At 41.6% G+C, this 27626-nt stretch overlaps 1 pseudogene; it reads right to left on the bottom strand.

Annotated features, from left to right (window-relative positions):
- LOC146871554 (uncharacterized) overlaps positions 1–27626 on the bottom strand; it is a 407260-nt pseudogene that overhangs the window by 290304 nt on the left and 89330 nt on the right.

Genomic DNA, 27626 nt, shown 5'->3' with positions numbered 1-27626 from the left:
TTCATTTAACATTTGTACATAATTTGTGAAAGTACTGCATTCTATGCTATCTTTACATGCATTAAAGGAATCTTCCTAGCTCTGAAAATCTCCAAGTAATTCATCCTCTGAACGCCATGGTTTAAACAGCTGTAAAAGTGCTAAGTAGCAAAATTCCTTTTTGTCAGTAGTATCGCAACTCAGCTTCCTGTGATTAATCAAACTTCCTTTTGTTTGTTTCACCAAACATCCTTCCTCACCAATAAGTTTAAATTTTCCATTGTTGATGTCTTCTGTGGCATTCCGTGTAAAAATGTCGTTCTGCAGCACTTCATAGAGACACATGTTCTCAAGATGATGACTTCTGTTTGGGTAATATGTGTCCAACATACTTGTTTTCAAAATGTCTGTACTTTCTGGTTCGTTCTCTGCTAAATATTCAATTTCTCGAATAGATTTCAGTACCCGATTTCGCATTCCTGCAAGGCCTAAACTTACCCAAATTATTCTTCTGGATTTGGAGTACAGACTTGCAGATGATAACCTATCTGAGCATTCGTATGACACAATTTCTCGATGCGATAACATCTTTAAACTGAAACTGTATAACTTTTTACTGACAGTCTTCTCGTGAGAAATCTCTTCCCACATTTCTTTCAATTCCGTTTTCTCAGATTTAGTGATGTAAGATGTGACATACCGAGCAACAGCAATAGAATTGTCAGCTACATACTGAATATCCATGTTAGCATTCCACATGGATAAAATGACTGGGTTGTAGTCATTTATATATTTTGACTCTTCTTTTCTTCTTAGGTTGTATACGTATGTTTCGGAGATTTTCTTGTAATGGTATGTCGCACAGCTGATATAAAACTGTTTACTCTTCCTTTTGAAAGAACAGGTCGTGGAAATCTAAATCGACATTTTGGGTAGAATTTATCTTTACTCTTGTACTTTCGTCGACAGTATTTTCCACACCGATGACTTTGGAAACGTAAAACTTGCTCTTTTAAGTTTTTTTCTTCTGTGCTTTTAGGTATGGCACATGTTGCATATTCTTCAATGAAAGATAAAACTGCATCATCAGAATCTGTTCCAAATTTTGGGGCATCCTTGGTCCACAACAGCATATGAATATGAGGAGCACCTCTTGCTTGGTACTCTTTTCTCCAAAAGAAATCCACAACTTCTCCAAGAGGTGGATTTTTTTTATTGCAGATGAAGGACATCATAGCCTCAAATCTATGATTGAAATATCTGCAAACATTAACCGGATCCAATGAGCACAAATCTCCTGCTGTTTTGTATTGGATGTTTTCAATATTTGAATTTGCCTCTCGAAGAAAATCCAGGAAATCATCCCAAGCGTACTCAGCACAGCTTAGGGTAAGGAACCATGTAGGAGTTCCTAAATTCCGTAACATACATTTCAATTCTCCATGGCGTCGGTACCAATATTAATTAGTTCCACGCTGACAAGCCATCAGATTAATCAATTGAGATTCCAAATGATCATCTCGCTGTTGCACTTTGTTCATAAAATCTTTGCAGACACATTATGTAGATGTATCTTATGCAGTAAATGTGATTTACTGCATAAGATAGTGCAGACAAGTCACTTTCAAATAAAAGATGGACAAATAAGGAAAACTTTGACGAAATCTTGGATCTTCTGCATATAATCTTGTAGTCCGATACTCAGAAGCAGGAATCTGTACTGGACGTTCATCATATCGTTCACCTTTTCCTGTAGGAAATAGCTGGGGAAAACAATGAGCTTCCAAGCTCTCCTCCCATACACTCATGGGAGTTCCTTTTGCTTTTTTCATATGAAACAGATCAATAGTGTTTCCCATAACTTCTTTAGAATGAAGAGGATGTATGCTGAAATGTTCATAAATTTCTTCTTCTTTTGACTTATCCACATTTTCAATTTGCCCAGTTGGTATTCCTGTGTCTGCTAGTAAAACTTCTTCATCTTCATCCATATTGATTGATTCATAGTACTGATTATTTCTTTTCAAATATAAATTTGCTCTTTGTACTTTTCGTACATCTACTAGCTCCTGCCAAATTTTCTTATTCTTTGTAGGTACACCATTAACCAGAATAACTAATGGTTCAGTTTCCAAACTATCTGCATCAATTGTTTCAATATTTTTTTTCAAATCTAATGGCAAATAGACAACTCTTCCTTTTAAACCTCTTTGTAAATCTGAAGGAGGTAATTTACCTGTTTTGGGCTCCATACGAACTATAGTCTGAAACGGATGGACACATTGAATGAGTATAGACTCATACGTATTTAAATCACTAAGTTCTGCTGGAATATCAACCAATTCTAAATTATTATGTACAGCTCTAGCTGGCATTTTATTTTCTTCTAACTTGTTATAACAGTATTTACAAATACGCTGATCTTCACCCAAATCAAAACAATTTTCCAGAAACAAATATGTAGCAAAATCCTTCCACTCATAATTATTTTCTTTGTCACTTTTTTTTACAGAGATCAACATTCCTTGTTTGAGTTTTATAATGGCTTCTCCGGCAACAAATACAAGTAATATTTGGTCTTTCATTAGAGATGATAGTAAATTTTGTCATTTGATCTTCAAAATTTTTACTAACAGTGAGTTCTACATTCTCTTCCACATTTTCTTCAATAACTGTGTCATTTCCTGAACTTTCTTGTTCTGGACCAAAGTAACAAAACTGAATATCATCAGTAACCCTCTCTACATCTGATACAGATCCACGCAACAGAGCACTATTCAACTCATTTAACTTTAGGGCTGGACTTTTAGCAAAATACAATCCTCTCACAAACTTTCTCATTTCAGTATGATGTACTGCCAGCATCCTAAAATGGTGAAAAACACTTTGACAAACTTTCCTAGAAAGACAAGCCAGAGAATGTCCTTGCAAACCAGTATTCTTTCTCACTCTGCATGGATCTAGTCTTTGAAGCACCTTAATCTTCTGTTTAACACTTTTTTTTACTATATTCTCTTAGAAAGTCACGTAATTTATCAATAGATTCTTGTATTACAGTACAAATACTACTACAATTCCAAGTGTACACTGGGGCTTTAGGACGTTTCCCCATAACCTCATCAGCTAACACTTCTTCCTCATTTCTTGGAACCATTTTCTCCTTTTCCATTACACAACCATCTTTAACTTCATAACTTCGACCACTGGTGTCAACTGCATGCAGCAAACTATTACTTTGAAGATAACTCTCTTCATTAAAAAATGGTTCAGTACTTGAACTATGCTTCCATTCTCCTAAGAACACATTACAAAAGTTATTTTTTTTCACTACTCTTTTCCTTTTGCTTTTTGACTTCATTACATTGACTATTTTATCTAATGTACGGATCCTGTTCAAAATTAAAATGAATAGTTTTCTTTTTAATTCCAAAGCGTTTGCAACAATTGATTCAATATGTTTCTTTTTCTTATAAAATATTGCGTTCTTCCTATATTTGTTCACATCCTTTAGCAAATTGAACACCACTCTTCTCTGAAACATTTTTTTACGAATGTTTTGAAATTCTGTTTTTCTTTTTAAGTCATTCTTTCTTGCTTCTGATTGTACATTAGCATTTAGTAATTTCTTTCTATTGTCTTGTTGTTTTCTTCTTGAAACACTTTTTGCAGTGGATATACTTTCTAAATTTTTTCTATGTTTGAGGATATTTAAAAAAAAATCCTTAGTCTGCTTACCAGAAGACTTTTTCTTTTTTCCAACATGAGGTTCTTCAACTAAGTTCTGTTGTCCAGTTTGCTGTTCTTTTCTCTTTCTTGATTTTATAGGCATGTTTAATTTATTTCTGTGTTGTTCAGCAATACCTAAAGGAAACTAAAAAAAAAAACCTTTATGTAATTTAAATATATTACTATATTTTTTTTTAGCTTTTCAAATCCTACTATATGAGCTGCCCCTTTCCTACGAGTGCAAGTCTTACAGAACAAGAGCAACACAAATTAAATATCTGACAATTCCTGTGTGCAGACAGACTCATGGTGTGATTCTAGGCAGAAAACGATATTTGATTGGCAATTTCAAAGCACATTTACTACTGTGGAAGAGCAAGTCATAATTACTGTAACAGCCTGACACATTTTCCTTATAGTTTAGAGAGGCAGAAAAGAGCACATGTCCTAACAGCTACTTGAGACCATGAGCATGTTGAACCTGGGTGGGTGATTAGACTAGAGCAAAGGAAATGAGCCTTGGTGATGTTGAATGTGTTAGCGTTACACACTGCTATCTGAAATACCACACAGTGCTGAATAGTAAGCATGGGAGTGCAGGAGAAACGGCTGCCTGTGTGCTAAGAGTGTGTTTCTGGAGACTGTGTATTGTCAGGTGCAAGAGAGATCTGCATGGACGCTTACACAACTGCATGAAGACTGCAGAGATGTATGAAAGATCACATGTGGTAAGGGTTAAATAGAGTTTTGAACATGTAGGAACTACCTCACCCATTGAGTGAAAGGAAAATCTACCCTGTTGTTTTCAAATGTGTTACCATTTGCCTCTCATCTGTGAGATAGTGATTTGTGCTGAATGCTAACCATCACAGTTCAAGAAAGCAAGCTGCCCCTTTCCTACAAGTGCAAGTCTTACAGAACAAGAGCAACACGAATTAAATCTCTGACAACAATTCCTGTGTGCACACAGACTCATGGTGTAATTCTAGGCAGAAAACGATATTTGATTGGCAATTTCAAAGCACATTTACTACTGTGGTAGAGCAAGTGATAATTACTGTAACAGCCTGACACATTTTCCTTATACTTTAGAGAGGCAGAAAGGATAAGTTACTTACCTGTAATCCTAGTTCTCTTCCAGGGGTATCCTCATCAAAGTCGTAAGCACTGAATATTCCCGCCCATGTGCGGGGACCCCGGCAATAATAAAATTATATATGAAAAACATATATATACAGCTCTTTATATGTATAAACATATATTATTTTTTCCAAGCAAATGCAGCCCCCATAGAAGGCTAGACAATGTAGACCCAAATATCCAATAATCCACCATAGGTATAATAATACACCTAAATCTCTTTTTTTTTTTTTTTTTAATGAGGTAAAAACTCATGATAAAGAAAAGAGAACACTGTGCAAAACACAGATCCACAAAACATTGTTAGCCTGCAGGCTGCATTGCAATACAATACCATAGAGACTGAAAAGCCTTGTACAGGTAAAAACTGGCACCGTGTCTTTAAGGCAGCCCTGACTCCAATATCCTATCATGCCTCAGGGGTGACAGTTGGGTCAGTTGTTCTTTGCGGGACCGTAGTCCTAAACACAAAGATATACTTCTCCCATGTTTAATAATACAGTCCTCTTATTTGCCTGAGAAGGCGGGTGGGTTGCTTATGACTTTGATGAGGATACCCCTGGAAGAGAACTAGGATTACAGGTAAGTAACTTATCCTTCTCTTCCAGGGGATCCTCATCAATAGTCATAAGCACTGAATAGAATAGCAAGCCCACCTTCCACCTGCAGGCAAATGAGAACTGCACTATACATGGAGTAAAACCATTGAAAAAATCAGCTATTGAACAGATTCCTCAAGGAGGCTTGTCCTACTTGAGTGTCTGCTCTGGTGTCCGAGTCCAGACAATAATGCCTCGTAAATGTATGGACAGATCTCCAAGTGGCTGCTTTGCAGATCTCGGAGAGTGGGACATTATTGAGAAAAGCAGCAGTAGCTGCTTTCCCTCTTGTGGAATGTGCTTTAGGTAGAGCGACCAATGGCTTCTGAGCCAGTTGGTAAGCCAATTTAGTGCCTGACACAATCCACCTAGCAATGATGCAGCAAAACCTGTGCGGACAGCACCATAGTTTACAAACAATTGGTCAGATTTCCTGACATCCTTAGTCCTATCTAGGTAGAATTTTAGAACCCGCTTAACATCTAAAGAGTGCAACGCCCTCTCAGCTGGCGAGGAGGGGTTGGGTAAAAAGGTTGGTAAAGAGATAGTATTATTAACATGAAAATCTGTAAAGAACAATGGGAGAGCTAGGGAAAACTAGGGGGGTTGTGTCCGTATCCCCTGGATTTAGATAAGCTTTGTCAAAGGTGGACAGACCCAATGTAGTGTGGTACGGTCAAAATGAAGCAATGTTTGGGAACCCACCAAGTGGGTTAAAAGGCCCCTCACACACCAACCTGGTTGGTGTCATGCTTCATCATTGGGGCCCCAACCGGGTGGCCGAATGCCTCCCGGTTGTGCTGCGACGCCTGACTACAGCGGAGCTGGTGTAGTGCAAAAATGTGATGTGGTGATAATTAAAAAATACCGCTGAGAATCCTTGCCAATCGAAGATTTATTATTGGCGGCTCAGGGTATTGATTAAAAAGATATGTGATGCAACTAAATGGAGAAATAATTATCTGTTAGTTGGCTATGTGGTGGGTCTACATGTTTCAGCTCACGAATAAAAGTAGTAAGGAGCTTTCGTCAGGACCAGTGTGAAGTGAGTGGCAAAAGGTGATGTGCCACGTGGTGAAAAAAATTAAAAATATAAGTTACCTACACACTCGCTAAGGTGTGTGGAACGCGGTGTCAACACAATAGCGGACACTGCGGCGCAAACCTATGGGAGAAAACAAGACAGCACACAATACACATAAGAAATCAACATTGGTGCCCTGGATGGCAGGCAACATACAAATAGATTTAAGGTGCTGTGAATAATCAAACCTGTCTTCAATGAACGTACCGTAGGTGACACACATACATATGAGGTGTATCATGCTGCTATGCGAAAAGGCGGAGGCAAGACCATTAGGAATGCTAGGTAGAACGCAAAGCGCTATGTGAACTAAGGGTGGCAAGTGGTTGGTATGGCGGCACTACAAAGGACTACTGGTGAATTTCACACGAATAGCGCCAAGTGATTATACTGGCAATGGTTGCGAAACCTCTGCATGAGGTGTGTATAAAGTGAGAGGCCCAATATGCGCTGGTGGGAAGGGGCTGAATATAGCCTCCATGCGCTAGAGGTGAGTGATGGGCACAGGCTCAATAAAAGAAACACAATGCGCGAAACAACAGGGGGAGGGAAAGGGAAAAGGATAATTACACTATGGCTGAGTGAAGGCGCTGTGCAGGAAGCGGGAGGGGGGCGCTTCTTACAACAGTTCTGTAGGCAAAAGAAATAACAAGATTAGAAAGCGAGGTAGGCAGGAAAGTGACGGTATCCTGCTAGAGCGAGTGTGAGACACCTTACTTGGTTGAGAAGCTACCATCGCCTTGCACCTACTGTGGCCTCCCGAAGTCCCGGATGCTGACGGACCCCGGGGGAGAGGAAAATAAATAGGGAGGAGCGCCATTGTATACGTGCGTCCTTGCTGGCAAGCTAGGGCGTTACCGAGTGAACCACGCATGCGTGTGAGTATAGCGTGAGGCTAGCGCGCCTGCGCGTAAGGTCGCCAGCGGTTAGGGGCGCCTGCTCAGTGGAGCAGTCGGAGTCCCGCGAGCATGCGTGAAAGAAATAAGTCGCGGATGGTGTGAATAGAGCCCAGGAATACTGGGAACAGCAGAAAGGGCGACCAAGTAACACAAAAGCAATGTGCCCACACAGGAGTGAGAGCCTGGTTGGGAATGGGACAAGGCAATTCTATAAAGTGCCCGGGAATGGTGGCGCGGGGGGGGAAACATGGGCATCAGCGGCCAGCTGTGTAGTAGGAGACAGGGCCTGTGCAAAAGTAGAAATGTCAGGTGGCCGGATAAGCCGGAACGGGAACGAACCATGGGGAAGCCTATGATGTCAGTACGAGCTACAGATTAAGGCATAATAGAGTGGTATCAGGTTGTCAGGACTTCCTCAGGCAGTTCCAAGGGATATTATCGTTCAAACCAGTGATGTGGCTCGAAAGACGATATATCCATCTTTGTTCCTGTTCCAGGAGGCGAGTCTGGATGTTGGGAATGTTGTTGCCCAGGGCTTCAAGTATGACCCATCTCATGTCGTTGGTCGTGTGGCCTTTTTCCAAGAAGTGGTTTGTCATTTTTGTGGTGTTTTTCTTGCAGCGTATGGTGCTGCGATGCTCACAGATTCGGGTTTTGACTTTGCGGGTGGTCATACCAATGTAGATCAGATTGCATGGACATATGATCCGGTATACAACATTATCTGTGTTGCAGTTGGTGTGTTTTCGTAACTCCCATATCTTCCCAGGTTCCAAATTCAGATATTTGGTTGTCTCTGTGATATGGCATACGCTGCAGTTACCGCAAGGGTAGTGCCCCTTGATGTTGGGGAGGCCCCAGGCGTTAAGCACCGTGTTGGAAAGTCTGACGGGGACCCCTGGTCTAGTAGACACTATGGTGTCCTTGATGGATCTGGCTCTTTTAGTTGAAAGAAGGGGAGGTTCCCATTTCAGGTGGCCTGTGTTTTCAGCTTCGAGACCAAACATCTGCTCAGCAACAATCAGCCACGTATCCCACATATTAAGTTCTACAAGCGCTACATTGATGACATCCTCCTCATCTGGGAAGGATCAAGCGAATCACTCATCGCCTTCTGTGACTGGCTAAACACATGTGACCCTAACTTACGTTTCACACACAGTTTTGACAGATATCATACCACCTTTTTAGATCTCGACATCCATGCAGTTGCAGGAGGACTCATGAGCAAAACACATTTCAAACCTACTGCACGTAACTCCCTCCTTCACTTTTCCAGCTTCCACCCACGGGCCCTCCGTGAAAACCTCCCGTATGGCCAATTTTTGCGACTTCGCAGAAACTGCAGTGACCCCAAAGACTACAAAATACAAGCCCAAGACCTCTGCCAGAAACTACACCAACGCGGCTACCCGAGACACATAACCAAGACCGCAAGTAAGAGGGCCAGAAATCAAAACCGAGATGGTCTACTGACAACGTACCCAAAAGAACCCACCCCCCCTCCACTCACATGTGTCACCACTTACAACACAGTGTCCAACAAGGTTGCGCAGATCATTAAAAAGAACTGGAAAATCCTCAACACAGGCCACCTGAAATGGGAACCTCCCCTTCTTTCAACTAAAAGAGCCAGATCCATCAAGGACACCATAGTGTCTACTAGACCAGGGGTCCCCGTCAGACTTTCCAACACGGTGCTTAACGCCTGGGGCCTCCCCAACATCAAGGGGCACTACCCTTGCGGTAACTGCAGCGTATGCCATATCACAGAGACAACCAAATATCTGAATTTGGAACCTGGGAAGATATGGGAGTTACGAAAACACACCAACTGCAACACAGATAATGTTGTATACCGGATCATATGTCCGTGCAATCTGATCTACATTGGTATGACCACCCGCAAAGTCAAAACCCGAATCTGTGAGCATCGCAGCACCATACGCTGCAAGAAAAACACCACAAAAATGACAAACCACTTCTTGGAAAAAGGCCACACGACCAACGACATGAGATGGGTCATACTTGAAGCCCTGGACAACAACATTCCCAACATCCAGACTCGCCTCCTGGAACAGGAACAAAGATGGATATATCGTCTTTCGAGCCACATCACTGGTTTGAACGATAATATCCCTTGGAACTGCCTGAGGAAGTCCTGACAACCTGATACCACTCTATTATGCCTTAATCTGTAGCTCGTACTGACATCATAGGCTTCCCCATGGTTCGTTCCCGTTCCGGCTTATCCGGCCACCTGACATTTCTACTTTTGCACAGGCCCTGGCTCCTACTACACAGCTGGCCGCTGATGCCCATGTTTCCCCCCCCGTGCCACCATTCCCGGGCACTTTATAGAATTGCCTTGTCCCATTCCCAACCAGGCTCTCACTCCTGTGTGGGCACATTGCTTTTGTGTTACTTGGTCGCCCTTTCTGCTGTTCCCAGTATTCCTGGGCTCTATTCACACCATCCGCGACTTATTTCTTTCACGCATGCTCGCGGGACTCCGACTGCTCCACTGAGCAGGCGCCCCTAACCGCTGGCGACCTTACGCGCAGGCGCGCTAGCCTCACGCTATACTCACATGCATGCGTGGTTCACTCGGTAACGCCCTAGCTTGCCAGCAAGGACGCACGTATACAATGGCGCTCCTCCCTATTTATTTTCCTCTCCCCCGGGGTCCGTCAGCATCCGGGACTTCGGGAGGCCACAGTAGGTGCAAGGCGATGGTAGCTTCTCAACCAAGTAAGGTGTCTCACACTCGCTCTAGCAGGATACCGTCACTTTCCTGCCTACCTCGCTTTCTAATCTTGTTATTTCTTTTGCCTACAGAACTGTTGTAAGAAGCGCCCCCCTCCCGCTTCCTGCACAGCGCCTTCACTCAGCCATAGTGTAATTATCCTTTTCCCTTTCCCTCCCCCTGCTGTTTCGCGCATTGTGTTTCTTTTATTGAGCCTGTGCCCATCACTCACCTCTAGCGCATGGAGGCTATATTCAGCCCCTTCCCACCAGCGCATATTGGGCCTCTCACTTTATACACACCTCATGCAGAGGTTTCGCAACCATTGCCAGTATAATCACTTGGCGCTATTCGTGTGAAATTCACCAGTAGTCCTTTGTAGTGCCGCCATACCAACCACTTGGCACCCTTAGTTCACATAGCGCTTTGCGTTCTACCTAGCATTCCTAATGGTCTTGCCTCCGCCTTTTCGCATAGCAGCATGATACACCTCATATGTATGTGTGTCACCTACGGTACGTTCATTGAAGACAGGTTTGATTATTCACAGCACCTTAAATCTATTTGTATGTTGCCTGCCATCCAGGGCACCAATGTTGATTTCTTATGTGTATTGTGTGCTGTCTTGTTTTCTCCCATAGGTTTGCGCCGCAGTGTCCGCTATTGTGTTGACACCGCGTTCCACACACCTTAGCGAGTGTGTAGGTAACTTATATTTTTAATTTTTTTCACCACGTGGCACATCACCTTTTGCCACTCACTTCACACTGGTCCTGACGAAAGCTCCTTACTACTTTTATTCGTGAGCTGAAACATGTAGACCCACCACATAGCCAACTAACAGATAATTATTTCTCCATTTAGTTGCATCACATATCTTTTTAATCAATACCCTGAGCCGCCAATAATAAATCTTCTAATGGCAAGGATTCTCAGCGGTATTTTTTAATTATCACCACATCACATTTTTGCACTACACCAGCTCCGCTGTAGTCAGGCGTCGCAGCACAACCGGGAGGCATTCGGCCACCCGGTTGGGGCCCCAATGATGAAGCATGACACCAACCAGGTTGGTGTGTGAGGGGCCTTTTAACCCACTTGGTGGGTTCCCAAACATTGCTTCATTTTGACCGTACCACACTACATTGGGTCTGTCCACCTTTGACAAAGCTTAACATGAAAATCTGACACCACCTTTGGTAAAAAAGATGGATGAGTTCTCATCACTACCCTATTAAGGTGAAAAATCGTGTAGGGTTCTTTAGAACAGAGGGCCTGTATTTCACTCACCCTACGTGCTGAAGTGATAGCTATTAAAAAAGCTGTTTTCCACGTAAGGTGCTGTAAAGTAGCTTTATGTATGGGCTCGAAAGGTGAACTCATAAGCTTTGAAAGAACCAAGTTCAACTCCCAAGAAGGCGAGGGAGGCCTTACTGGGGGGTAAACCTTTTTGAGCCCCTGCATAAAATCCTTCACCACCTGCAGCTTAAAGAATGACTGCTGCGATGGAGAGCGCCTATATGCTGTAATGGCCGCTAGGTGAACTTTAATGGAGGAAAATTTCAACCCAACCCTGGCTAAGTGAAGAAGATAAGGCAAAATAACTTCCTCTTGCCATTTTGTAGGGTTATACTGATGTTGAATACACCATACATAAAACCTCTTCCACTTACAGAAATAAGAGTGTCTTGTAGAAGGCCTCCTAGCTTCCTTCAGTATGGTCATACACTCCTGGGGAAGGTTTAAATGGCCATACTGTAGGACTTCAGGAGCCATGCTGTTAAGCTCAGCGAGGGAAGACTGGGATTGTAAATCTGCCCCTGCATCTTGGTTAACAAGTCCGGTCTGCACGGCAGACGCTTGTGAGTTTGGATCGACATGTGGAGGAGATCCGTGTACCACCACTGCCTCGGCCAGTCTGGTGCTATGAGGATCATCTTGGTAGACGAGTGTTGCAGTTTGGTCACTACTTTGGGGATTAGTGGGAGAGGCAGAAAAGCGTACACAAATGTCATTGACCAATCGATCAAAAGGGCATTCCCTATGGATCCTGGCCGATGGTATCTTGAGGCGAAGCCTCGGCATTTCGCGTTGTTTTCGTCCGCGAAGAGATCTATTTGCGGACGTCCCCACTCCCCGAAGATGTCGTCTAGCACCTCGTCGTTGAGTACCCAGTCCTCTGGATCTTGAAAATGACGACTGAATAAGTCCGCTTTGACGTTGAGCTCTCCTGGCAGGTGTACCGCCTTTATCGAAATGTTCCTTGCTAGGATCCAGTGCCACAGGGACTGAGCCTCCAGCGAGAGCATCCTGGATCGAGTACCCCCCTGTTTGTTCAGGTAGTACATTGTGGTGGTATTGTCCATTTGTACTAGAATGGGACTCGTCCTGATTACGGGTAGGAACGCTTTGAGGGCTAGGTGGACTGCCCTGAGCTCCAGCATGTTGATGTGGTACAACTGTTCGCTGCTGGACCACAGCCCCTGGGTCTGCAGGGATCCCGAATGCGCATCCCAACCCTGCACGGATGCGTCGGTGATCAACGTCTGAGATGGGGGTTCTTGATGAAAAGGAATTCCCACCTGTAGATTGAGTGGCTTCAACCACCACTTGATTGACTGCCTGGCCGCTGAGGAAAGACAGACTGTTTCCTCCCACAGTGAATTCCTTTGGTCCCATTTGTCCTCCAGATCTTGTTGGAGAGGACGCATCCTCAATCTGGCATTGGGCACTAGGAATATGCAAGATGCCATGGCCCCTAGCAGAGACGATATCTGTCGTGCTGTAGACAGATTGTTGGTTATAATCTGCTTGCCTTTGTGGATAAGGGATAACCGTCTCTCCTCCGAAGGAAACACTTTTCCTACTGCGGAGTCTATAGTTGCACCCAGCTAGTGTATTCTTTTTGTTGGTGTGAAGGTGGATTTCTTGAAGTTCACCCTGAGTCCCAATCTGTGACACAAATTCAGGCAGCGTGCCAGCTGTGAGTGTACACTCTGAGGCGATGGACCTTTTATCAGCCAATCGTCTAGATAGGGATAGACGAAGACTCCTGCGCGCCTCAGTGCAGCTGCTACTACCGCCATGCATTTTGTAAATACTCGAGGAGCCGATTTCAGGCCAAATGGTAGAACCTTGAACTGATAGTGGGAGGTCCCCACTACGAACCTTAGAAATTTCCGATGACTCTGTACGATGGGAATATGAAAGTACGCGTCTTGCAGGTCCAGCGAGCACATCCAATCGCCTCGACGGAGATGAGGATATATTTGGTGAAGCTCAAGCATGCGAAACTTTTCTCTTTTGATATGCTTGTTGAGTGTTCGTAAGTCCAAGATAGGTCTGAACTCTGCTTTTGTATTTCTTTTTTGAATTAGAAAATATCTGGAGTAGACTCCTCTCCCTCTCTGCGCCCTGGGAACTCTTTCTATTGCTGATTTGAGCAGAAGGGTCACCACTTCTTCTCTTAGCATCTTGAGGTGTTGAGATGATTGTACAAGGTGGATCGAGAGAGGCAGACTCCGGAAACAAAGCGAGTATCCATGTCGCAGTATATTTAGAACCCACTTGTCTTTTGTGATGGATTGCCACTCTCGAAGATGGTTTGCAATACTTCCTCCCACCGGAGCGGTGGACGGCATTGGAGGAAGCGGTCTCTCATTGCTTTTCTTGAGCCTTGTTTCCACTGCTGGACTGGCAGTTATTTCCACGTCCCCTAGATGATCTGCGGGACTGAAATTGTTGCTTCTTCTGCCCTTGTTGGTCATGATTTTTCTGCCAGTGAGGGGTTTGAACCCTCTGTTGGTAGCTACGCCTGTCGGTTCCCCTACGACGACGGAATTCTTTTCGTTTCTCTAGCCCCACGGCTTTCATGGTCTCGAGTTCTGACTTAATGTGAGCCATTACGTCATCCGCATGAGAACCGAAAAGCGAACTACCAGAGAAAGGCAGATTCAAAATTCTTGCCTGTGCTTCAGGTTTCAGAGCCGTCAGCCTTAGCGAAGAATATCTTCTGGCGGAAATCCCATGAGCATACGAGTGGGCTGCCAATGTTGCTCCATCCGCTGCTGTGCTTATCACCTGGTTTGAAACTAGGCTGCCCTCGTGCAAGATCTCTTCAAAGTCCTTTCTGTCTTCGGAAGGTACTTTTTCTATAAATCTCTGAAGGGAGTCCCACAGTGATCTGTCGTAGCGCCCCAGAAGCGCTGAGGCACTGGCCACTTTCAGGCTAGAGGTTGCCGAGCCACATACTCTTCTCCCCCAAGAGTCTTGTGATTTACTTTCCTTATCCGGCGGCACTGTGGATGACAAAGCCACTGAATGAGTTTTTCTGGCAGCAGCAGTAATTACAGAATCCGGTAGAGGGTCCGCCTTGAGAAATAGAGGATCCTCAGGGGTCGGACGATATTTTTTAAGAATTCGCGTAGGCGCAGATTTGATAGTCGCTGGCGTGAGGAAGATGTCCATTACCAGTTTAAGCAAGCCAGGGACTAAAGGCAACAGTGGACGAGACACCGCTCACTCATGAAGGGTCTCGAAGATGACAGAGGAGGTGGTTTCTTGAACAGGCATGGGAATGTTCAATTTTGTTGCTCCTCTGCACAACACATCTTGGAAGGTGCTGATGTCGTCCACTGGCGATACTCTAGATGGTGGTGTATCTGAGAGTGTGGGTGAATAATCCCTTCTGGACGAACAGCTTGACGAAGAGGATGAGGGGGACCTACGCCGCCTTCTCCCCGATCTGATTGACTCTCTTCTACGAGAGGTGGACCTGGATCGCCTTCTGGGCGAACGTGAGCGCCGTTGGAATTCTCTTCCTCGAGAATGGGATCTTGCTGGTTGTGATGGTTGATCCAGAGCCCTCAATCTTGTTAAGGAAGCATTAACTGCCTGAATCATCGAAGTGTCCTGAGGTATTTCCCTGATGGGGCTCTGAGTCAGAGTATGGTCCTCTTCTTGAGAAGTATGTTCCACTGGAGGAGCTGGAGAGAAACCCAACATCTCCGGCGATCCGGATCTTGATCTCGAGCCTTCAGAGGCTGAAGGTGAAATTGAAATAGGACGAGATGAATCGTGCTCCGATGTGATATATACCAATCTATGTGGAGATTTGCGTCTCGATACTGGCTTGAAAGTCAAACAAATGTGTGACGTTTCCTGGTATCCCACCGCGGAGGACCGTCTCGACGGTGATAGGCCTATCACCGGAGATCTGGACTTCGACGCTGAGTGGATAACCGGCGATGTGTCCTGCCTCGACGTCGAGAGCCTTGTCGTCGACGGAGGACTTGTCCTGGATGGAGGCCTAGAACCCAACGGGGAATCTTGCCTCGACGTCACTATCTTCTCCGAAGTTGTGGAGACCTTTGACGACGGAGGCACCTGCCTCGACGTCGACTCCGACGGAGGCACCTGCCTCGACGTCGACTCCGACGGAGGCACCCGCCTCGACGTCGGGTGTTCTGACGATGATCTTTGTCTCGATGTCGTCAGTACTTTCGAAGACGATCGCATTTCTCTTGACGGCGAATCAGGTCTCGACGTCGAAGATCTTCCCGGATCTTTTGACAATGATCTTTGCCTCGACGTCAATGTAGATTTCGACGTCGAACGCCTGCGCTCTTCATGCGACGTCGACTTTTCTCTTGGTGTTGATTTCGACGTTGAGCGATGTCTATCCTTTGACGTCGAACGATGTCTTCTTGACGTCGATCGGTGATGACTCTCCTTCGATGCCGAAGGATGTTTCCTTGACGTCGAAGTTGCCGATGACGAACAAATGCGCTTCGCCGCCGGATCGAGTGTCGACGTGGACTTTCTTTTGGAAGCATGACTCTCCCTGGACTCCTCACCTCACAGCGACGATCCCGCCGCTGGAGTCTTCAACGCCGAGCCCGACGCCGATGGAGAACAAACAGGGACCAGCTGCTTCGACGTCGACCGTTCCGAAAGGCCATAAAGCCTAATTCTCTCTCTCGCTCCTTCAAAGTCCTCTTTGAAAGGTCCTTGCAGTGACGACAGGATGCAGGAGAGTAAGAATCCGGTAGACAGACGATACACACATCGTGTGTGTCTGAAGAGGCCTTCTTTTTGCCACAAGATGGACAAGGCATGAATAAAGAAGGCATTTTTCTGACGGAATTTTTTTTTAAATCTAGTCAGAAAACACAGGAAATACGCTTCCCCAACAGAATTTAACAAGAGGAAGCCAAAAAAATTACTATAAAAGTAACAATTCTTGACTGGAAAGTCAAAAATGAAGAGAGCTGAATTCCAGGGTACTGACTGAAGGAGCCGGAAAGAACAACTGACCCAACTGTCACCCCTGAGGCATGATGGGATATTGGAGTCAGGGCTGCCTTAAAGGCACGGTGCCAGTTTTTACCTGTACAAGGCTTTTCAGTCTCTATGGTATTGTATTGCAATGCAGCCTGCAGGCTAACAATGTTTTGTGGATCTGTGTTTTGCACAGTGTTCTCTTTTCTTTATCATGAGTTTTTACCTCATTAAAAAAAAAAGAGATTTAGGTGTATTACTATACCTATGGTGGATTATTGGATATTTGGGTCTACATTGTCTAGCCTTCTATGGGGGCTGCATTTGCTTGGAAAAAATAATATATGTTTATACATATACAGAGCTGTATATATATGTTTTTCATATATAATTTTATTATTTTCGGGCTCCCCGCACATGGGCGGGAATATTCAGTGCTTATGACTATTGATGAGGATCCCCTGGAAGAGAAAGAGCACATGTCCTAACAGCTACTTGAGACCATGAGCATGTGGAACCTGGGTGAGCGATTAGACTAGAGCAAAGGAAATGAGCCTTGGTGATGTTGAATGTGTTCGTGTTACACACTGCTATCTGAAATACCACACAGTGCTGAATAGTAAGCATGGGAGTGCAGGAGAAGCAGCTGGCTGTGTGCTAAGAGTGTGTTTCTGGAGACTGTGTATTGTCAGGTGCAAGAGAGATCTGCATGGATGCTTGCACAACTGCATGAAGACTGCAGAGATGTATGTACGATCACCTGTGGTAAGGGTTAATTGGAGTTTTGAACATGTAGGAACTACCTCACCCATTACAGGAGTGGAAGGAAAATCTACCCTGTTGTTTTCAAATGTGTTAGCATTTGCCTCTCATCTGTGAGATAGTGATTTCTGCTGAATGCTAACCATCACAGTTCAAGAAAACAAGCTGCCCCTTTCCTACGAGTGCAAGTCTTACAGAACAAGAGCAACACGAATTAAATCTCTGACAACAATTCCTGTGTGCACACAGACTCATGATGTGATTCTAGGCACAAAACAGTATTCCTGGGTGATACCAGTACACCTTAACTTATGGTGAAGACATACTCCATAATATCTTACAAGTTCAAGGCAGTTAAATATCTTCCAAAACATAAAAATGTAAAAAAACAACTTTAAAAGAAGAAACAAATTTCTATTATTTATATCAAAATACACCACATACATCCCCTCTCAAATTCATAACTCACCTTTAAAAGTAGTTAGTTGAGAAAGAAATGTGCCACTCACACAGCAGATTATCAGAGCCAGAATCTCTGAGCTGTACTCCTCTCACCAAAACCACTAAATGGCAAAATTTCCCTCTCTTTTTTCACACATATACATGTTAACTTCAAATCACATTGCTTTCCACATTTTTTTAAATGGAAACACACATTTCTATTGGTTGCAAATTTCAACCCTTTCCAAATGATTCCTACCCCCAACATGACTTCTGCCTGCTACCATAGCAACAGATCATGGAACACTGGTGTGAGCAGAGAAGTCAGAAGTTCAGCACACAATGTTTCTAATCCAAAGAGCAAGAGTGCTTGACTTTTCAAACCTAACAGCATATCCAAAGTAATCTTCTGTGGGAACACATTTTTCTGAACCAATACAAAACATGCTTTTAAAAATGTAAACATACAGCCTAGTTTTTAGTGTTGAATGGTCTGAAACAGCCAATGAGCTCTTTTTATTTAAAAAAAAGTATGTAAGCCTCCATTTTACAACTATCTTTCTTTTCATATTGCCATTCTACTGAAAGACACCTTCTGAGTGCATCCAGATCTCCTTGAAAGATGTTCACAGTGTGGATTGTAGGTCATAGCTATGTCTACTGGAGTGAAAAGTATGCAGAAAAAAGAGGTATTGTGAAAGACCTTGCTTTGCCAAATGTAGACATTAAATGTATTGGTCAGAGAGGGTTAAATTGGCACCAATTAATGCCTTTGGGGAAATCCTTTCTACATCTCCCACAGCCTGACCTTATAATTGTGCACTGTGGTGGAAATGACCTAGGCACTTTAACTGGGGTAGGTCTGGAAATGCTTGTTAAGGACACCTTGTGCAATTTATGTCACTTTTTCCACAAACTACCTTTGTATATTCTAATATATGCCAAAGGCAAAAGTGGAACTGGTCCAACCAATATTGTCTGCAGTTTGGGAAAGCAAAAAAGCACGTCAATAAGTCTGTTTCTGCTTTCCTCAGAGACTATGGTATGGGTTCTATGTACCACAACAACTTGCGTTACAACATGCAAGGCATTTATAGAGGAGACGGTGTTCATTTCACAGATGAAGGGAACAGAGTCTTCCTCTTGAACTTTAGACTCTGCATCGGTACTTACTTGTAGGTACAAAAAAACACTCAATGAACACAACGGCTCTTTTTAGAGCCAACCAACATCTAAACACTTAAACTTGATTTTTGATTCTATTTTTGTATGAATTTTTTGCCGCCGAGCGTGCACCGTGCGCGCACCGCGCAATATTTATAAAAAATTTTTTTTTTGGGACCTTAGGGCTCTTTCATGGTCCCCCTGAGAAGGCCTAGGGGGTCAGGGACTCTCTACCCTGCCCCCTTTTCACGTTCTCCACTTGTGTTTTTAGCTCTCTTCTGCCTCTAAAACTCAAAATGGCGGCTGGGGGGCTGCAACCCGCGATTTTGTTTAAAAAAATTAAATGTTTTTTTCACCCTTCGGGGTCCTTCAGGGACCCCCTGACAAAGGCTAGGGGGTCAGGAACTCTCTACCCTGCCCCCTTTTCACGTTCTCCACCTTTCTTTTTCACTGCCACACACAAAATGGCATGCGACACTTCCTGATTTCGACCGATTCAAATGTTCACTGACATCTAACCACCAATCAGAATTACGCTCGCGCACATTTGGTGCGCGCACGGTGCGCGCATCTAGATATTTATGTACTTTTAACTGCAATTTTCTCAGGAACTACTGAACAGATTGACACCATATATGCAATAGGCACATGCCTGACCTGAGGACTACCTCTTTGCCAAATTTCAAGTAATTCTGTTCAGCCGTTCGGGCTGTACCTTCGACTAAAGTTCCTATGGGAAAATGCATGGGGAAAACGCATTTTGGGACCCCCCTTTTTTCTCAGCCCCCGCTTGACGAATCACCCCGAGACTTTCAGGGTAGGAGCTGAGCAGAGCGCCCCATTAGTTTTGAACATTTCACGAAGATAAGTCAACCGGCGCCAAAGTTATTCAAAATAGAATTTTCAGATTTCCTATGGGAACTCGGTCCTGACTATAACTGTCTACTGGCGACCGCCAGTAGATAATATATATATATATATTCACTTAAAAAACCATAGGTTTCACACACGTTATAGTTAGGAATTAGCATTTAAAAAACCTTGCAAATTCACAGAAAAAACCATAGGTTTCACACACGTTATAGTTAGGAATTAGCATTTAAAAAACCTTGCAAATTCATTGAAAAAACCATAGGTTTCACACATGTTATAGTTAGCTGGACATTTCACTCGTACAAAACCATTGAAATTCCCCCGTTATAGTTAATTCAGCTAACTATAACTCGCGCGACCGCAATCCTCTGCTGATGACGTCACATTTTACATCACTCATGACATGGTCAGTGATATCACTGATGACATCTCAAATGACATCACTGATGACATCACTGATGACATCATCCAGTGAATATGTGTCTTTCTGAAAATATTTTTATATATGTATATCTAAAGGTTAATGGAAGAATAAATGGGTAAATAAATGTCTAAATGGATGTTTCTTTTTGTAAAATTAATTGTATAACTGACTTATTAACAGTATCTTAGTGAATACAAGTATTAGTGAGTAATGTTTAAATATTTAAATATCTGTATCAGTGTCTCACTTTGTGTATAAGTGGCTGCATGGGTTGGTGAGTAGCTACATGAGTGTGTATATGGGTTATTAGTTCGTTTTTAGAGTATCAGTATGAGTGTCTGTATGGTTCAGTGGGGGATGTTACTTAGCATATGGATGCATGAATGAGTGACTCACTGTTTGTATGTGTTTTGAAGACAGTATGTGAGCAGGACAGTATGGGTGGATGAGTGTGTGTATGGGTGAGTAAGAGAGTGAATGACTGTCTCAATAGTGTCTTTATGAGTAAGTCCATATGTTTTGAACTAGTATATGTGAGTATTGATGTATATAAGTGAGGATGTATGAGAGTGAGAGATTGAAAGAGTTCCTGTATAAATAAGTATGTGTTTCTATAAGTGATTGTTTAAGAGAGTCAGTATGTGTACATTTCTGAAGAAGGAAGTGTAGTGGTGTGTGTATAGCTCTATATGCAAGTAAATGGATGTTTATTTGCATGTGTGAGTATGTGTGTGAGTAACTCTATGTATGAGTGTAGGTGTCTAACAGGATGTATAGGTGTATGAGTGCATATGATGACTGAGTACATGTATGAGTGACTATATAGAAGTGTTGATGAATGAGTGGATGGGAATGTAGATTTTGGAATTACTGAATAGGTTGTTCTAACTGGTATTGGTATCTCTATAGTTTTCAAAACTTTAGTTTGTATTTTTCAATGTGTGTATCAAAGTTTATATTCGGATAAGAGGAGGTCTGCCACTCTTACACAAGGATGATGTCATCGGTGATGTCATCAGTGATGTCATTTGAGATGTCATCAGTGATGTCATGAGTGATGTCACTGACCATGTCATGAGTGATGTAATATGTGACGTCATCAGCAGTGGATTGCGGTCGTGCGAGTTATAGTTAGCTGAACTAACTATAACGGGGGAATAGCAATGGTTTTGTACGAGTGAAATGTCCAGCTGACTATAACATGTGTGAAACCTATGGTTTTTTCAGTGAATTTGCAAGGTTTTTTAAATGCTAAATCCTAACTATAACGTGTGTGAAACATATGGTTTTTTCAGTGAATTTGCAAGGTTTTTTAAATGCTAACTCCTAATTATAACGTGTGTGAAACCTATGGTTTCTTCAGTGAATTTGCAAGGTTTTTTAAATGCTAATTCCTAACTATAACGTGTGTGAAACCTATGGTTTTTCAAGTGAATTTGCAAGGTTTTTTAAATGCTAATTTCTAACTATAACGTGTGTGAAACCTATGGTTTTTTTAGTGAATTTGTAAGGTTTTTTAAATGCTAATTCATCTATGTATTATTATATCTGCTATAAACGTATAAACAGTTTAAAATGTTTTTTTTTTTTAAGGGTCTTTCAAGGTGCGCGCACCGTGTGTGCACCGGCAATTTTTTTTATTAATGGAATTTTTTTTTTTTATTTACGAGGTCCTTTAGGGACCCCCTGAGAAGGTCTAGGGGGTCAGGGAGTGTCTTCCCTGCCTCCTTTTCATGTTTTAGAAATCGGGTTAAAAGTAATTCATTTCTGATGCGTGCGTGCACCGTGCGCGCATATGTGCGAGCATCGTGCGCGCACGGCAAGTCATGTGATTACGAAACAACACTTTTCATTGGTTCATAGTAGTTTCTGTTCCAGAATGTTCAAACACCACACCCACCCCCCTCACTATTTCTTCTTATTTCCTGGGACAAGAAGCTGAACAGCTACTCGAGTGAAATCTTACTTGAAAATGGCAGAACAGCAGTCAACTTCAGGGTGTGAGGAGGAGACCTTTGTGGAACCACCAAAGAAGAGCAAACAAAAACACTCTTTCATCTGGAATTACTTCACCTTTCCAGAGGGCCAAAGAAGGTCAATGCGCCGAAGGTGATATTCACTATTTGTGGAAGTGTCTTATCTAGAGGAGATCCCAGCAAGAAATACTCCTTTAGTATTTATTCAATGCTGAGGCACTTCAAGACAGTGCATCCTGTACGTTATGCTCGAGAAACAACTAGAGCCCTAAGGGACAACCCTCCACTTGCTCAGCCGAGCACATCATCTGCGGCTGCAGATTCAATTCACCGTGTACCAGGCCACTGGACATCCGCCCCCTTTTCCAGAAGGTGCACATACATTGTAATGTGTGCAATGCTGTTCTTTGCTACGGTGAGAGCAGTATAAACTTGATTGAAAACAGAATACAGCAGCACACATGCTCCAGCCCATAATTTTTTTCATTTTTTTTTTGTTCCTGTTGAACAGTTTTTCATTACCAGTTTTTTTTTGATGCTCTAAAAAAATTTTAAAAAAATACAAAATTGTTAAAAAACTAAAAAAAAAATACAAAACAAAAAAGACAAAAAAAACAGTTCTTTTCAGAACTCACTTCACTTCTCCAAGAAGAGCTATATTCCTAATATACTGTGTTGTAATTTTATTGAATGAATGTGTAGTGTATACATGAATGATTGAAATGACTGAGCGAAGAGGAGGAAAGGACAGACAGAATGAGTGAGAAAAGGAAAGTATGATCAGTCATGAAAGGGAAGTGAAAGACTGACTGCAACAAAAGGACTAAGGGTAGAGGATACAGGTAAGAAGAGTGAATGAGTAAGGGAATGGCAGTGAGTAATGGAGAATGATGGAGGGGGAGTGAGAAAAGGGGAGTAAGGGACGGAGATAGGAAAAGGGAGTAACAGATGAAGCGGATGAAGTTCAGCAGGGTAAAGGGATTGAAAGTAAGAGAAGTGGAGTGATGGTGAGATAAGGGGTATGAGGATTAGAAAAGGGGGTAAGGGAAAGTGACAGATGGGGAGTGAGGGGATGGAGGGATTTAGGAAATTGGAGTGAGAGAAAGGGAGTCAGGATTTCAATGAGCAAAGGAGAGTGAGGGAGAGTGAAGGAAAGAATGCGAAAAGATGAAGGGGTGTGAGATACAGACAGGAGGAAGTGAAGTAGGAGAATAGGAGTGACTATGAGTAAAGGATAGTGACAGTTAGGGAAGGTGAGGGAAGGAGAATGACGGAGAAGGTTAAAAAATTAACATAGATGGAAAATGACTGATGGAGAGAGGTGGAGTGGTAGAAACAGAGATGTTAAGGAAATTAAGGGTAAGACAGACAAAGGGAGAGAGACAGAAACAGAGACAGAGAGCAAGGAACTGAGAAGGACTAAGGCAGTTAGAATGACTGAGACATGTGGAGACAGGGAGAGAAACATGGTTGAAAAATAGTGATGGAGGCAGTAAACCTTGGGGAGTAGTTGAGAAGGAGTGGGGGAGTTACGAAAGAGCAGTAAAGGAAGAAGAGAGAGGGAAGGGGAATGAGAAAAGCAGAGTGAGGAGAAGTGAAGAAAAGGGAGCATGAAAGGGAAGGGGTGAGAAATACAGATATTTTAAACTTACCTGACCAACAAAATAACTTAATTAGAAATAAATGGGTTTTTTTAATTACAAGAAAAATTGATTCAATTTCCTAAATTTTCTTTCTAGATCTGAAAAAAAAGAATAAAACTAGTAATATTTAACAATACATGCCTTTTTTGCTGTTTTCAGAATATATTGAATTTCACTGAAAATAGTGATATCAATTGCATTCATCACTTAACAGCGGGCAAAAAAATAAACAATCTGAAAGATTGTTTAAAAAAGCCCTGAATCTATCCACAGTAAAACATACCTTGGTAGAAATGTAACATATATATTAAAAATATCTTCTAAGAACAATTACTATTTGCAATAAATAACGTCTGTAAATCTTGTTGCTTAAGCACATACACCAAAATAATATCTGTCAAAGAAGTCCACAATAGAAACATTTACCTTTCCATGAGGCCAAATGGTAATTTTTAAATCCTTTTTAGGGGAAATATCCAATGGAATCCTATAAAATCGAAATAATGGTTTCTTCAGATGCTGTAATTTGTATCTAAAATTTTGGTTTTAGAAAAATTAAGTAGGAATTTGGTAATTCTGCAGGCAAACGTTGCTTGAAAATCAATTGAGAATCATTACACAGTGTCCAGCCTTTTTCACATTTTAGATAAACTGTGTAATGACCAGAAATTATAGAAGGTCCATCATGGAAAATTATTGCAACTGCAAAAAAAGTCTTTCCTGATATTGATAATTGATTTCCTACAAACTTCTCTATTAAAGTGTCCAATTTTGTTCCATCAGCTCTACAACGTTGCATCATTAAAATGATATACTGTCCATATTTCTTTAAAAATAACGTTGAAAACATTTCTGATTTACATTGAGAACATTCCATGTTGTGATTTGCATCTTTAGCTAATTTACTAAAAGTCACTATTTTACTCTCTGGTAATGTTAAATGTATGAACCTTTCAGAATCAACATTAGTGCTGCATGTGTTCATACAGTTTTCACAACAATGTTCCCATTGATAAGACAGACCAAACATATTTTCTATTTCTACCCCTTCATCTTCCAGTACCATAAGCATATACATTAAGAATTCCTGTGCATCTTGCTGGACATTTTGTGTAAACTGTGTACATCCAGAACATACATCTAAAAGATTTCTAACATCAGTAGCACTTTCTATTTTAGTTTTATCATTACTCAACTTCTCATCAAGGAAACTCAGCAAAGAACAAAATCTTTTTTCATGATTTAGTATTATCTGCTCTTGCAAACTTTCAAGATAAAATACAACATTCAGCACTACATTAGCGTAGCAGTTGACACCAGAGCTTTTTCAAAATGACAACCAACAACCTCTTCAACATTGTCCTTTTTCGTTTGCTTGCAATCACATCACTCTCCTTTTGTTTTCTCTTCTGTACATCCTCATTACAGATATTCTCAATTCTCCTATTCCGACAAACAACACGTTTTTCAAACACAGGATACTGACCTAAATGAGGAGCATAGCTTCTTCTTAATCTATTATACTCCTTTACACAATTTGCATCAGCACTAACTTTTGAGTCATCAAAGTCTATCATAAATAAACCAGATAATTTTTTCACTCGTGACAAAGCAACATATGCCATACCTTCTTTAAACACACTAGATCCAATGTATACAAAAGCACTATCTACAGTTAATCCTTGAGATTTGTGAATAGTTACAGCATATGCTAGAGAAAACGGAAACTGCTTCCTACGTACATATAAGTCTTTCACAAGCAAAAAACGAACTGAACAACGACTAATGTCTTTAACCTCTTCAATCTGATCAAATTTTATTTTTAAAAATTCAATTCCATCTTTTTTCTGGTAATTAACAAAACCCACAACTTTACCCATAGCTCCATTCACTAAACCTTTTTCTACATTCAAATTACGTCTTAAAATTACTCGACAGTTCAGACATACATAAAGATTCTTTTCTAAACCAGCTGTTTTCGATATGTTTTTCTCTAGAGAATCCAATTTAGTTTTCAATTTGCCTGTCAATATAATAGTTATTCCATTATGCTGTATTTTATCCACGGCTTCCATTTTCATAATCTCTTCATTTTCCAATTTCAAAAGATCTTCATTGAATATAGAGCCTTCATGTAGTGTTGGCATTAAGCAGATTACAGTATTTTTTTCTGCAATTTCCTTGTATATTTTCTCTGGAACTATTTGTTCTGTTGGAAACAAATTACATAGCAATCGACTCTGTAAAGCTTTTCTGCCATGTTCTGTGAGTAGTATAATTCTGATATCTTTGAGAATACTTGCATAATCATCATTTGCTTGCCGCATATTGGTAATGAGTTCTTTGTACTCAAAGTATGACCAAATATTCACATTACCTATACTTCCTAATGACTTTTTCGTGTCTTCATGTGCAAGAGTATTAAATACTGGTTGTCCTTTAACTGGAGTGAGCTGCAGTAGATTCCCAAAAACTATAACATGTTTTCCTCCAAATAACACGTCATAGTCTGTCTTTAGAATTTGCTGCATTCTTAAATGCACAAAGGCAAGCATTAAGTTTGATACCATGCTTACCTCATCAATAATGAGAACTTTCCTTTTCTTCAACACTCTTGAAACTTCAAAACATGCTTCTCCTGTTAGCTTGTGGTATTCTATTTTGTTCTCATGCTCTACTGGTAACATTAGCAAACAATGTAAGGTAATTCCTTTTATGTTATATGCTGCTAACCCAGTTGGAGCAGTAACAACACAAGACAAAGTTGAATCAGTTTTTTTCTGTAGGTAGCTTCTAATTACTTTAATTAAGAAACTTTTTCCAGTTCCAGCTTGTCCACTCACATACATTCTGATTGGTTCAAATGATGTGCATGAGCACTCTTTATTTTCATGTAGTAATCCATGATCAATTTGTTTTGTGACTTCTTCATAAATTTGTTGTTGCTCATCATTCAGTTGTTGTTCCAAATTTGGTAAGTCTATTAAATCTTCCTGAGCTTGATTCATAGCTGTTTCCACTTCAGTCATGGCTATTGCAGCTTCATTTTCTACGATTGGTTGTTCTAGGGGATCTTGACTGAGCGTACCAGAACTTTGACTGTCTTGAGAACTGTCTCTAGCTACTTCAGCTGCAATTGTGGCTTCTTGTTCAATTTCTTCATTTAACATTTGTACATAATTTGTGAAAGTACTGCATTCTATGCTATCTTTACATGCATTAAAGGAATCTTCATAGCTCTGAAAATCTCCAAGTAATTCATCCTCTGAACGCCATAGTTTAAACAGCTGTAAAAGTGCTAAGTAGTAAAATTCCTTTTTGTCAGTAGTGTCGCAACTCAGCTTCCTGTGATTAATCAAACTTCCTTTTGTTTGTTTCACCAAACATCCTTCCTCACCAATGAGTTTATATTTTCCATTGTTGATGTCTTCTGTGGCATTCCGTGTAAAAATGTAGTTCTGCAGCACTTCATAGAGACACATGTTCTCAAGATGATGACTTATGTTTGGGTAATATGTGTCCAACATATTTGTTTTCAAAATGTCTGTACTTTCTGGTTCGTTCTCTGCTAAATATTCAATTTCTCGAATAGATTTCAGTACCCGATTTCGCATTCCTGCAAGGCCTAAACTTACCCAAATTATTCTTCTGGATTTGGAGTACAGACTTGCAGATGATAACCTATCTGAGCATTCGTATGACCCAATTTCTCGATGCGATAACATCTTTAAACTGAAACTGTATAACTTTTTACTGACAGTCTTCTCGTGAGAAATCTCTTCCCACATTTCTTTTTGATTTAGTGATGTAAGATGTGACATACCGAGCAACAGCAATAGAATTGTCAGCTACATACTGAATATTCATGTTAGCATTCCACATGGATAAAAT

The sequence above is a fragment of the Triturus cristatus genome, chromosome 1_1, assembly GCF_964204655.1.
Source record: "Triturus cristatus chromosome 1_1, aTriCri1.1, whole genome shotgun sequence".
Lineage (NCBI taxonomy): Eukaryota > Metazoa > Chordata > Amphibia > Caudata > Salamandridae > Triturus > Triturus cristatus.
Note: the sequence above shows the minus strand (reverse complement) of the source record. Positions and strands in the feature narration are given on the sequence as shown.